Source organism: Apus apus, chromosome 1, assembly GCF_020740795.1.
Source record: "Apus apus isolate bApuApu2 chromosome 1, bApuApu2.pri.cur, whole genome shotgun sequence".
In the NCBI taxonomy this organism is placed as follows: domain Eukaryota; kingdom Metazoa; phylum Chordata; class Aves; order Apodiformes; family Apodidae; genus Apus; species Apus apus.
This window is the reverse complement of record NC_067282.1, coordinates 169,376,671-169,389,809: the sequence shown is the minus strand read 5'-3', so window position 1 is coordinate 169,389,809 and position 13,139 is coordinate 169,376,671.

The window sequence follows — 13,139 nt, the reverse complement described above, 5'->3', positions numbered from 1 at the left end:
AGTTAAAAGGAGGTATTAGGCTTCTGTTCTAGGCCAGTGTTCTTCAAGGATGGCATTTTGTGGGAGGGCACAGCCCCAGAGCCTTTCTCCCATACTCTGACTCCACCTTATTTTGACTCTTCAAACTTGACAATGCTTTCTCTCACCTATCACAAATGAAAATTATTACAAGCTCTAACTATGGATGTGCTTTGCCTTCTTTATTAGGAAAAAAAAAAAAAGTTAATAGTTAATTAGAGTTACTTGTGTTTGCTACATGGAATGGGAGAGAAACTGTGGGGTTTCACTGCAGAGGAGCAAGAGGAAGGTGTCATTGTTCACATTTGAATTTGTGAGGCTTGAAAAATAAAGAAATAATTGTATTTACAGGATCCATGAACGATCATCTGGAGATACAACTTGAGTGAGCAAGGAAGCAAATACACTGAGCTGGTAATCCAACATATACATACTTGGAAACTGTCCCAAGATAATCACATGAAATCAGAGAACTCTGACTCCAAGACAGCACAGGGTGTTGGCAACATGGTAAAAATCACAGGGCTATAAAAACTTAATCTTAGTGAAACGACTAAAATCACCTTTGATACTAGGTAATCACACAGCGTTATCTCCTTTGGAAATTACGCCACCCTTTAACGTAGCCAACATAGTCATAGTTAAATGAGAGCATTACTGTATTTGGGAATGTTCAAAATGATAGATTGTTTCCATGCCAGGTGCTTGCAAGTTGAGACAAATCAGCCTGTTTGGCAATATTTGAGTTCCATGTGACATAACCAAACTTTTTATCTATCTCTTTTTTTGTTTTTTTTTTCTCCCCAGCCTGCACAAAACCCACAGATACCTGTTGGGTTTCGATCATTTTTCAGAAGGTCCATTTAATCCAATCCAGAGAAATAATATTCTGGTATAAGGGCTTGTGGGTAAAAGTCAGTGATAAATCTACCATTGGAGTTCCAAATCAGGGACTACGTGTCTGAAGCTGACTGCAGTTATTGTTCTAAGCACTCCAGTGGACAATGACCCTTATGAGGAAGCAACAAAGTCCTATTGCTGTAAACCGCAATAACTGTTTTCCTCTCAGTGTCATTCTGGATCTTCCATTCCAAACTATTCAACAAGTAACTATTAAAACTAGCACCAGAGCATGGGTTTTGGGGCGGGAGGGGGAAGCAATTTCTGACGTGAAATTCTCACCCGTGGATCTCACCGGAGTTGCTTGGGAATAAATCGGGGTGGTGCAACGATGTGAGTAGCTGTGTTGCCCTCTAGTGACAGGTAAAGAAAATCCTGACACTTGGCAGACAGAGTTGAGATGGTATCAGCTGTAAAAAGATCTGGAAGCTGTCGTGGTTGTGGAGAGCCATCCACGGAGGTGATCTTGGAATTGAAAATCTTCTTGGTTTGACATCATTTCTGCAGGATTCCTACACTTTTCAAAAAAATCTGTAACAAAAGGAATGTTCCACATTCTAACTGAAGCTTCAAAATATTTTTGGCAGGACATACAAAGAGGTCACTAGCAAGGATTACATTTTTAAAGGATCACTGCTGTTATTAATGCTGTTATTAAACTTCCTCATTTGAAATCGTGTCCTAGGCACATAGACTACAGCTTCATGTTCTTTGCATCAATGTAACACCAAGGACCTGACAATCAGATTTCTGGTGTGGGAAAAACAAGAGATAAAGGCTTTCTTCAGTGAGATGAACCAGACAAGTGAGTTCAGTGCAAGTGACAACAAAGATGTGTATTTGATAGGACAACATTCCTGGATTAGCATAAGCCAAGATACCAATCACCTGAATAAACAGCAATGAAGCCATTCTGGTGTGTAATACCCACACTGATGAATTAACAGGCTGACATTAGTATGGCAAAAGATGGATTCCCTGCATGAAAGAGCAGAAAAGCACCAGAAATCGCTCAAGTATTCACCAGTTTATTAACTGTCTCTACCACACAGGCAATTCCCAGCTGAGGCTTGCATACTTGGTTCATAAATGTCTTCGCCTCCATCCCAGCACCAGGAATAACCCAGGAGAAGAAAGGGATGCCCTGCTGTGTCTGGTAATCTGCAATTAGAAAATGATCCCAAGGGGGACAGTTAGCAGCTGATACAGTTTAGAGCTGTCCAGACAAGCACTGAATTAGCTGGAGAATCTGGAACCACAACTAGCTGACTGACAAGCCTCTCACTCATCCCATTTTGCAATCAGCAAAATCTGCACACAGCAGAGGTTTTGAGCTACTGAATGACAACACTTGTCATGTGCTATGGTAGAACAGGTCAGTTCTGCTCTACAGGGGGTTGAAGCATGGGAACATGATCTTCTTCAAGACAAATGTCTTGAGAGTTATGTATTTGGTATTGTAATACAATTGTAAAATATTTTGGTTTTATCTTTCTCCATTTAAATTTGCATACACTTGCCCTTTCCGCAGTTCACACAGAATTAGATGTAGCTTGAAAGTAAATTATCCTTGTAATGGCAGATCCTAATTTTGCATCTGTGGCATAATGAGTCCCTGGGTAGGTAAGAGCACAGGGCTAAGAATGGGGAGAGCCAGGAAGGTTTGATGGCAAGTTCAGTGGGCTGGGGACCAGTGAATTTCAGGGAAGTAAATGGGAGGAAGGAAGGTGAGGAATGTCCATATAGCTCATGAGGAGGTGGGAGGGCTGGATCTTGGGGAGAAGAGTCTGGAAGGTGGAAGTTGTATAGATACGGTGGTTGGGAAAAAGCAACTGAGAGGATTCAGGAGCAAGGAGGTCACATGGAAAAGGACTGAGAGAAGTCCTTCTGCACACTAACATCTTGCTAATCTGACCCCAGGATAAAAACATTTGAGGGATTTAAGATGTTGACATAGTATCTTATCAGGTCTGCCAATTTGTATATGAAATGCATTGCGGCTATTACCATGGAAATTACAGAGATTCTTCATAGCAGATTTCTTGTTGATATTAAGCAATACTTTTGAGTAATCTGCACTTTGTCCCAAGAACTAGACTCATTTCAGCTTTCAACATTCGGAAAATTTGTCAAACTTTGGAGTAGCATTTTGCCATTTCTGCTAATTACATTCACATCAAAATATCTTCCTAATTGCCATTGTCACAAACAATGCAACACTCTTACTCACAATGATGACTAGTCCATCTCCTTAAACACAATTCCTCCAGGCCACTTAAGATCTCTGTTTCAAGTAAACAATGGTGCCATTTCCTGAACAAGAAATTAAGACTTTTTGGAAAACTTCACTGTGTAATAAAACAATCCTCTGTTTCTCTGCACTGATTTATGCATGATGGGCCTCTACATAGGCAACCAAGTAAACAGTATGGGCTGAAATCTCCTATCAGAGGACAATACACATTGCAATGTTTTGAACTAACCTTTTTCTCTGGGGAGAAAAATTAAAAGGGAGTTTTCTAGATATACAGTATCTATGAATATGCTGATCAGCAGCTTAAAAACTAATGTTTAGTGGTGCAGTAGTCAGATACGCCACTTGCTTGACATCACTGAAAGCAGCTAGCAAGGCTTTTCTTGGGTTAAATACTGGCTGGGTATTGGTTTGATTATCATGCATTAAACCATATGGCAGGCACTGTCAAGGCTCTAGTTCTCCAAAGATGGGTAGAGTTTTGTGGTCATCTTAAATCAACCAAAAACTGAGCTGTCCCTGAGAGACACATCCCCGTATGCAACCCTGCTGGCTCCCTTTTGCTAATGTGAGTGCTCCAGCAGCCATGTTGTAGGTTGGACTGGGGACCTCGTGCATCTGGAAGCAAACCCAAACACACACACAAACACACACACTCAGAAAAATATTTTCATTTTCATCTGCCTCAGCTCCCTGATCCAGCAAGCACTGGCCTTGGATGAGGGTGCAGAAGGGCTGGATGGCCCATGAAGGGTGAGAATGAACTGATAGTCAACTGCTGGCTAGAGGTAGAGATAGGCAGGTATGTGTCAGAACAGGTCAGCAGAGAATTTCTTCAGAAGAATGAGCTGCACTCAGAAGAGAGACTCTTCTGCTTTGCTCAGTTCTGGCAATGGCACACTCCTTAGAGACAGGCTGAACATGAAATCCTTTTACTTTCCTACCCCACTAATGATATGGGAATAGTAATGCTGAATTTAACTGTAGATTAATTTGTGATTTACAGGGAGTTTTGTAATGCCAATTAAATAAAAAATAGAGAAAGAAGATGGTATTTCAAATATACAAACCTCTGTTAGACTTAGTTTGATACTACTGCTTATTCAGTATAGAAAGGGGTATTTGTATAGTTCCTCTAGCTAAATGAGCCTTCCAAGGCAGCTTGTCATGACAGAAAGCTTAGTAAGGTTATCTTGATACACTGAGTATTTACTAACACAATAGCCTGCACAAAACAGCACTGGAAAGAATAACTTTACTTCACAAATGTTTGTAAATCCACACAGAAAAGCTGCTCCCATGGTGGTTATGGAGGCTGGCTAAAGAGCAGCCCTTAGCAAGACACAACATGGAAAAAAGAATCTTCCACTCCTCAGGCTTTGAAGTTAGTTTATTGGAGGTCATGCATAACCTAATCAGAAAATCAAAGACCAGGACATAAAAAGCCGTTGCTGACATCAGAGAACTTTTTTTTCCTAGTTCATGTTTTATGGGATGGTTAGAAAACTATAAAATAGTCAGGGTTTGATATGGAGCAATAAAGAACAGGTAAGCTTTAATTTTATCTCGGCTCATTGAAATTTTGTGTGATTAAGCTTCTTCTAATGTCACTTATTTACAAAAACGTTTAAGTGATTTCTTCCTTTAGAATACTTTGTTCTTAAACTAAGTCATGTAAGAGGAACTGTTTTGCTACCACAAGGCTTCCTTAAGAGTAACCACTTGGCAATTCTTCCTGCACAGTCAAATCCGTTTTTAGAGAAGATGTGTTGGATAAGGGGTGCTCTTGAATCCGTGGCACAACCTTGGAATGGATGTTTCAAAACAACACACATGACAGCAGCCTTAAGCATGGTCATCAGGCACCAGACTGACATCTGAGCAAGCCCCAGATTGGAACCACTTCCTGTAACAGCTTCAATAGGAGACAAACCTTGGGAGTCAAATGTCTTCATTTTTATTTTGTTAATATATGACTGTGTAAATACAATGTCATATTCTCTATTGGGAATGAGGATTGCAAGTGTTTAAGGAAGGGCAGCCTCATCTTGCTTGCATTAATAGTCCTTTCTGGCAGTCTCCAAAACAGCAAGCCTGAAAATACACAAGAAGAAAAACATCAGTTCCCCAGAGAGCTTGTGGTAAGGACATCACTAAAATGAAGATAGCTTGAAGGATGCCCTCATTTCAAGGTATTTATTCAAATCTCCGTAACAGATAGCAAGGCTGAAACAGCAGAGCATGGACTGCAGAGCTTGACATACAGCAAGCATACAGAAAACATTTCTGTCATCTGTTGTTTTTCATATAGTTTTAATTATTGTTCATTCTACAGGGTTTTAAATAGATTATTATAGAGCCCTTTTCATTACACAGAGTAAGATTTTTGAGCCTTTCCTTTACTATGACTGCTCCTGTGCAAGCCCAACTATATCAAGGATTCTGTATTTGATAAAAGATTGGACTGTTCAGAGAATTATTTGGCTTAGTTTGGGCGATTATTCTAAATTGCACTACATATTATAAAAATTGCCACAGGCTGCCATGGAAATAGATATGTGATCATTACAAATTTTCCACTTCCCATATCTGCCTTTTTGGAACATAAACTATTCCATCTTGCCCTAGTATTCATAGATCTATTGTGTTCTGGTATCCAGTATTATTTCAAAGGATCTATCACAATTATAAATGTATTAAAATATAAGCCTAATGTGATTGTTGGCTTACAGACTCATGGTACAGATCTTAGCTCCATGGTGGCAGATAAATGTTTCACAGGACTAGAATGTTAGCCAGTTCTTATGTGAACTGAAGAAAGTTCCTGTTTTTATTTTACCTCTAGTAATTGTAAATAATGAACTAAACTTAAAGAAGAATCTGAGTTGGCAGGACTTGCATCTTTTCCTGATACTATGATGTAAGCTATATTACTGTAAACTCAGATTTTTTAGTTGTCTTGGTTCTCTTAGATTCACACTTCAAGAAATTGGACCTCTAAATTAGGCCTTTTTAGTCTAAAGGTTACTAAAATAGGTGGTCACTCTTCTAGATAATTTCATCAGAGTTCTTTCTTTGTCTTTAAACAGAAGATTATGTCTTTTCACTGCATATGAGAAAAAGCCCACAAAAGATATTACTCCTTGCATAAATTTGTATCTAGGGCATTATTCCTTGTAAAAGGACCAAAATTTATTTCTTCCTCTCCAGTCAGTGTTGTCCTAATAACTCTCAGTATTTTGGGTACTTTTGCCTAGATCTAGAGTTACAAAAAGATCTTTATCTGTATCTGTTGTCCAGTCTTACCCTGCTGCAAATAGAGAATCTGAGCCAGTAAATAACACAACCATATGTTCAACAGCTTTAAACTAATGCCAAAAATTCTCTTGACTTAAATCACAGTTAAGCATATTACTAAGATGACATATATGCTATCTTGTAAGAGAGGGGATGAGCTTGGAAGCTTTCATAGTTGGGGATTCTACTGTTCTGGAAATGTCTGTTATCATTATTAACTGCAGAGTTTATATTGCTGTATATAAAACCAAAGTTGATCCATGGACATAGAATCATAGAATCATTAAGGTTGAAAGGGACCTTAAAGATCATCAGGTTCCAGCCCCCCCTGCCATGAGCAGGGAACCCTACCACTAGACCAGGTTGCACAAAGCCTTGTCCAACCTGGCCTTAAAAACCTCCAGGGCTGGGGCATCAACAACCTCCCTGGGCAACCCATTCCAGTTCCTCACCACCCTTATAGTGAAGAATTTCTTCCTAATATCTAACCTGAATCTCCCTTCTCTCAGTTTAAACCATTACCCCTTGTCCTATCACTATCTTCTCTGATGTAAAGCCTCTCCCCAGCTTTCCTGTAGCCACTTTCAAGTACTGGAAGGTGCTATATGGTCTCCTTGGAGCCTTCTCTTCTCCAGGCTGAACAGCCCAAACTCTCTCAGCCTGTCTTCATAGCAGAGGATCTCCAGGCCTTTGATCCTCTTGGTGGCCTTTCCCTGGACCCTCTCCAACAGGCCTATATCTTTCTTGTGCTGAGGGGACCAGCACTGTATGCAGTATTCCAGGTGGGGTCTCAAACACATCTGTAATTTCTATTGCGTATTCTTTTAACGATTTGGACACAGAATTCTGGTCATCATTAATTCCTCTAATCTTATTTTGAAACAAAATTCTAGCCAGTTGCTAAGCCAATAGTGATTTCATGAACTTTCCCTGTCCCATATGGGCGTTTTATCTGTTAAAAAAAAATATTGTTGTTTACTTTTGTTTGAAGTTCTTTTCCTTTCAGTGATTATGTTCTAGTCAGAACTGATTAACATGGAAAAACTTATTACTCTAGTGTCTTTGAAGAATTAAAGAAGAGGGGATGATTTCTTCTCCATTCAAGACTCTAGACTCTCTACACTCAGTTTTGTATTGCCCTGTGTGATTGAAGCCCCCATAATCCACAAGGAGATGGTCAGTGACCTTTTGCACCCCTTAGACATACATAAGTCTATGTGGACAGATGGAATACACCCAAGGATACTGAAGAAGCTGATGGAAGTGCTTGCCAAGCCACTTTCTGTCATTTACCAGCAGTCCTGGCTAAATGGGGAGGTCCCAGTTGACTGGAGATTGGCAAATGTGACACCCATCTACAAGAAGAGCTGGAAGGAGTATCCAGGGAACTACAGGCCTTTTAGTCTGACCACAGTGCTGGGAAAGGTTATGGATCAGACCATCTTGAGTGCCATTATGCAGCATGTGCGGGACAACCAGGTGATCAGGCCCAGTCTACATGGGTTACTGAAAGGAAGGTCCTGCTTGAAGAACCAGATCTCTTTCTATGATATTCTGGTTTGGTTTGGTCTGGTTTGGTGGGTTTTTTGGTAGTGGGGGAAGGGCCACAGGAAGGGCTCCAGTAGGAAGCTGAGAAGCTCCCCCTGCTTCCAAAACCAGCCAAGGAGCCACTAGAGGGACAATAGATGTGCCTCAGTGATTAACGTATGAAAGAACAGCTATAACACCTGAGCAGAGAGGCACTTGGGGGGAGAGCTGTGCTGGAGGAGGACAGCAGTGCTGGTGGTTGGTGAGGAAGAAGGGGAAGAAGGAGCCCAAGCAGAAGTTTCCCTGCAACCCATGGCGAGATGGCAGCTGTCCCCCTGCATTCATGGAGGAACATGGTGGGACATTCCCTGAAGGCACCAGGAGGGGTGAACTTGGCCAGTGGACTTGGATTTTGTGGCCAGAGGATTTGCTGCCAGTGGACTCTGATTGTGCAGCTGTGGAAGACCCTGGTGCCAGGGGAGTTTGTTCCCGAAGCAGCCCGTGACTCTGTGGGAAGCCCAGGCTAGAGCAGCTCTGGACCTCGTGGGAAGGACTCATGAAGGAGAGGTTTGTGGAGGACTCTCTCCCATGGGAGGGACCCCGTGGGGAAGCAGGGAAGGACTGTAAGGAATCCTTCTTCCTGAGGAGGAAGGAGCAGCAGGAACCACCAGCCTGTGAACTGACTCTAAACCCCCTCCCCTGTCCCCCTGTGCCGCTGGGGGGAAGGAGGGAGAGAAACTGGGAACAAAGTGATTTGGGCCTGGGAAGAAGGGAGGGGTGGGGTAACATATGCAAGCCCTGCTCTGTGTGTTGTCTGTGTCCTGTGTGTGTTTGATTAGTGTGAAATTATATTATTATTTTCCCCCCAAGTTGAGTCTGTTTTGCCCAGGACCTTAACTGGTGAAGAACCCTCCTTGTCCTTTGTCTCGACGCATGAGCTTTGTCCTCCTCATCCCAGAGTGTGTGTGTGAGGGTAGAAGTTCAATGAGCAGCCATGAGGCTGTTCCTTTGTTGTTGTGTTGGGCCCAAACCATGACATATAACAAGGTGACCTGCTTATTGGATGAGGGAAAGGCTGTGAATGTTGTTTACCTGGACTTCAGTAAAGCCTTCAACACTGTTTTCCACAGCATTCTCCTGGAGAATCTAGCTACTTATGGCTTAGACCAGCATAGTCCTCACTGGGTAGAAAACTGGCTGGTTGGCTAAGTCCAAAGAGTTCCGGTGAACGGAATTAAATCCAGCTTGGTGGCCGGTCACACGAGTGTTCCCCAAGGCTCAGTGTTGGGGCCAACTCGGTTTAATATATTTATCAGTTATCTGGATGAGGGGATTGAGTGCTCCCTCAGTATGTTTGCGGATGACACTTAAGTTGGGAGAGAGTATTGATCTGCTTGAGGGTATGAAGGCCCTGCAGAGGGACCTGGACAGGCTGGATCAATGGGCTGAGACCAACTTTATGAAATTCAACAAGGCGAAGTGTCAGGTTGTACATTTTGGTCACAACAACCCCATGCAAACCTACAGGCTTGGGGAAGAGTGGCTGAAAAGCTGCTTAGAGGAAAAACACCTGGGAGTGTTGATCGACAGCCAGCTGAACATGAGCCAGCAGTGTGCCCAAGTGGCCAAGAAGGCTCATAGCATCCTGGCTAGAATCAGAAATAGTGTGGCCAGCAGGAGTAGGGAAGTGATCATGCCCCTGTACTCAGCACTAGCGAGGCTGCACTCGAGTACTGTGGTTCTTCACTGAAAGGGTTATCAAACACTGAAACAGACTGCCCAGGGAGTTGGTTGAATCACCATCCCTGGAGGTGTTTAAAAGACATGTAGATGTGGTGCCTGAGGACACAGTTTAGTACCTGATTCAGTAGAATTAGTTTAATAGTTGGACTTGAGAATCTTAAAGGTCTTTTCCTACCCGAACAATTCTGTGATACTGTGAACAACATTTTTTACTACTGGTTTTACTACTTGCCACATGGTGAGGGACAGTTTCAGTATCTGAATGAATGCGAGACAAAAGTGACTGGAGTGCCTGGCCAGTGGGAAAGGCAGGCCTCAGAGATGATGGAGCTGTCTGGGGATTGAAAACCCCCCAGTTTTTCAGTTAGAGTTGGTCTGTCATGATGTCTCACTCACTTCCTTTCTCTCTCTGGTCAGAAATTACCTCAAGATGTCCACAGGAAAGTGTTGTGAAGATACATATATTTCCACTATATATTTTTTCCTTAAAAAGACAGAATATGTGGCTAAAATCCTTGGACTGAGTCTGAATTTAACTAATTTTAATGGAAGATTTTCAGCAGCAATGGGGTAAGAATCAGCTATGACCCTTATTTACAGCCTAAGCTCATGTATCATTTAGTAACTCCGCTAGAAGACCTTACACATGAAGGCACCAGGAAAACTCTAGTTTGCAGTGATACTCTTTTAGTGAAGAAACTTTTAATGTGAAAAATCTCCCATGTGAAAATGCAAGACACAAGTAGAACAAGCAGGTATTCAGTCCTACGAAATGCCATCCTTTGTAAGGTTGCATTTACTTTCTGCTGATTGGATTAATGAGACCAGAAATGGTTCATTATCCTTTGTGTCACAGGTACATCTGGGACAATGCCAGTGTCTTCCAAAGACATTTCACGCCAGCAGAGGTTTGGCAGCCTCAATGATCTGTTCCTAGCCTCAAGGAGGGCACAGAAGCTGTTCTTACCCAGCTTTACTTCTCAAGCTCTCTGCACACCAACCTCCTTCTCTTCCAGCCTGATTCATCCCAGTGCTTGGCTTCTTTCTTCAGTTCCATTTTCTTTCCTTAACAAGACTCTCAAGATGTACCAAAGACATTCCTTGGCTCAGTTTGCCTCCACTTATCTACAATAGGCTATGCTATTACTTCTGTATTATTTCACCCACTGTATTTACTGACTGATTTTAAGCCTTTTTCTTTATAGTGAGAATACATACTTTCAACTGAAGGTGAAATTGAGAAACTTGAACACTAGAAGTGCTCATCTACCTGAAAGCTATCCCTGTGACTTTTATGTACAAACAACAGCATCAAAACCATTCTCTCACTTTGAAGATCATCAGGCCTAACAGAGTTCTGTGCTTACATTTCTATTAACAGCATTGTATTCCACTGAATATTCAAGGAATTCAAGTTAATTCAAGTTCTGGGCCCCTCAGTTCAAGAAGGACAGGGATCTGCTTGAGAGAGTCCAGCGCAGAGCTACAAAGATGATTAAGGGAGTAGAACATCTCCCTTTTGAGGAGAGGCTGAGGGAGCTGGGTCTCTTTAGCTTGGAGAAAAGGAGACTGAGGGGTGACCTCATTAATGTTTACAAATACGTAAAGGGTGAGTGTCAGGGAGATGGAGTTAGGCTTTTCTCAGTGATGACCAGTGATAGGACAAGGGGTAATGGGTGGAAATTGGAGCATAGGAGGTTCAAGGTGAATATGCGAAAAAATTTTTTTACTGTGAGAGTGACAGAGCACTGGAACAGGCTGCCCAGGGAGGTTGTGGAGTCTCCTTCACTGGAGACATTCAAAACCCACCTGGATGCATTCTTGTGTGATGTGCTCTAGGTGACCCTGCTCTAGCAGGGGGGGTTGGACTAGATGATCTTTCGAGGTCCCTTCCAACCCCTAAGATTCTATGATTCTATGATTCTATGATTCTATGAATCCAAACAAGCTGAATGCCTGTACCCCTGAAATAACTCTTGCCTGTCATGTTAGGTAACTCTGGACAAGACTGAAATGCTTACATGCTGTCTTTTTTCAGGGTGAGGGTCCATAACATTAGTCAGTTAATTTGCTTGTTTCCTGCCTTCTCTGTCTACTTTATTTATATTAGCTCAAGTGAATTATTGCACAAGCATTTGGTAATAGCTGTTCTTTTTGTAACATGGACTAGAACTTTATAATATCTGCTAAAAGCCTAATAATCTGCAAAAACAGCACTGTGAAGACTGAAAAATAAAGGGAACAAAACCATTTGTTGTAGAATCTTCAACAGACCTTTCCCCCCATCACTCTGATTACCAAGTGTCACGGGGCTGGTCACAAGGGCGCATTGTTCTCAAAACATTTCTACAAATGGTTTACAAACTTTTTTTTTTTTTTCTTTCTCTCTGTTAGCACTGAAGAAATACTGATGGCCTTTTCAGAAATATTGAGGAAGTATTCTAGGTCATAGCTAGGCAAGTCATTCTCACCATTCATTGATCATCTGCTTCTCTTTTCTTAGATAACAGGGTGCCTTCACGTCATCAGTGGCCACAGTCTCCCAGGCCTTTAGTGAATTTTGGCTGTCATTTCTATTGTACCTGCTATTGCCCCACTAATAGCACTCTGGCAGAGTGCAATGAGGCATAAGAAAGGCTTTGTGGTTTTTATTACTTTGGAAAATACTTAGAAAGCTAGGAAAACCTAAGAATACAACTTCCACTTTATGTCAGGTTTTCAGGATGAAACAAAAATTATAATGAGGCTTTTCAGAAGCCTGGCTTGCTGACTTAATAGATGACACTGATTTTCCATTTTATGCCAGCTACTAATTTCAATTTTAACATTTAGTTTGAAAGGAATGGAATGTTTTTATGTACTGCAGTACATGAATTCTCAAAAATCTATTTTTTCTCTTTGTTCACATAATTTTCCCCTTTCATTGAACCTTTGTCTTCCTAACATATATTAAAAAGTTTGTTCATAACACATAAAATAATTACAAAACTATACAGATAAATTAAAAAGTGGATAGGTGAACATTACATATAAAAATAAATACTACTGAGTTGTAAAAATGCTTATAAATGTTTATTTAGTAATAATCACAATGTCATAAGGTAATGTCCAGTCACAATGGCAATTAGGATGTTTAAACAGAAAAATAACCTTTGTTATCTCAGGCTGAGCATGACAAAGACTATATACTTTTCCAAAGTTTATCAGTTTTGGTTCTTTCAGTATTTAAAATCAGTGGGCTTTTTTCTATCCCAAAAATACTCAAGGATCTTTTTTTCAGAGTTCACTGGGTGCCCTGCTCCCTGCATCTTTAAAAATGGGTAGCAATCTTTCTTCAGTAATTTTTTAAAAGTTCTTTTGTGTTACTTCTACTAATATGAGAAGTATCAGTGAAATACCT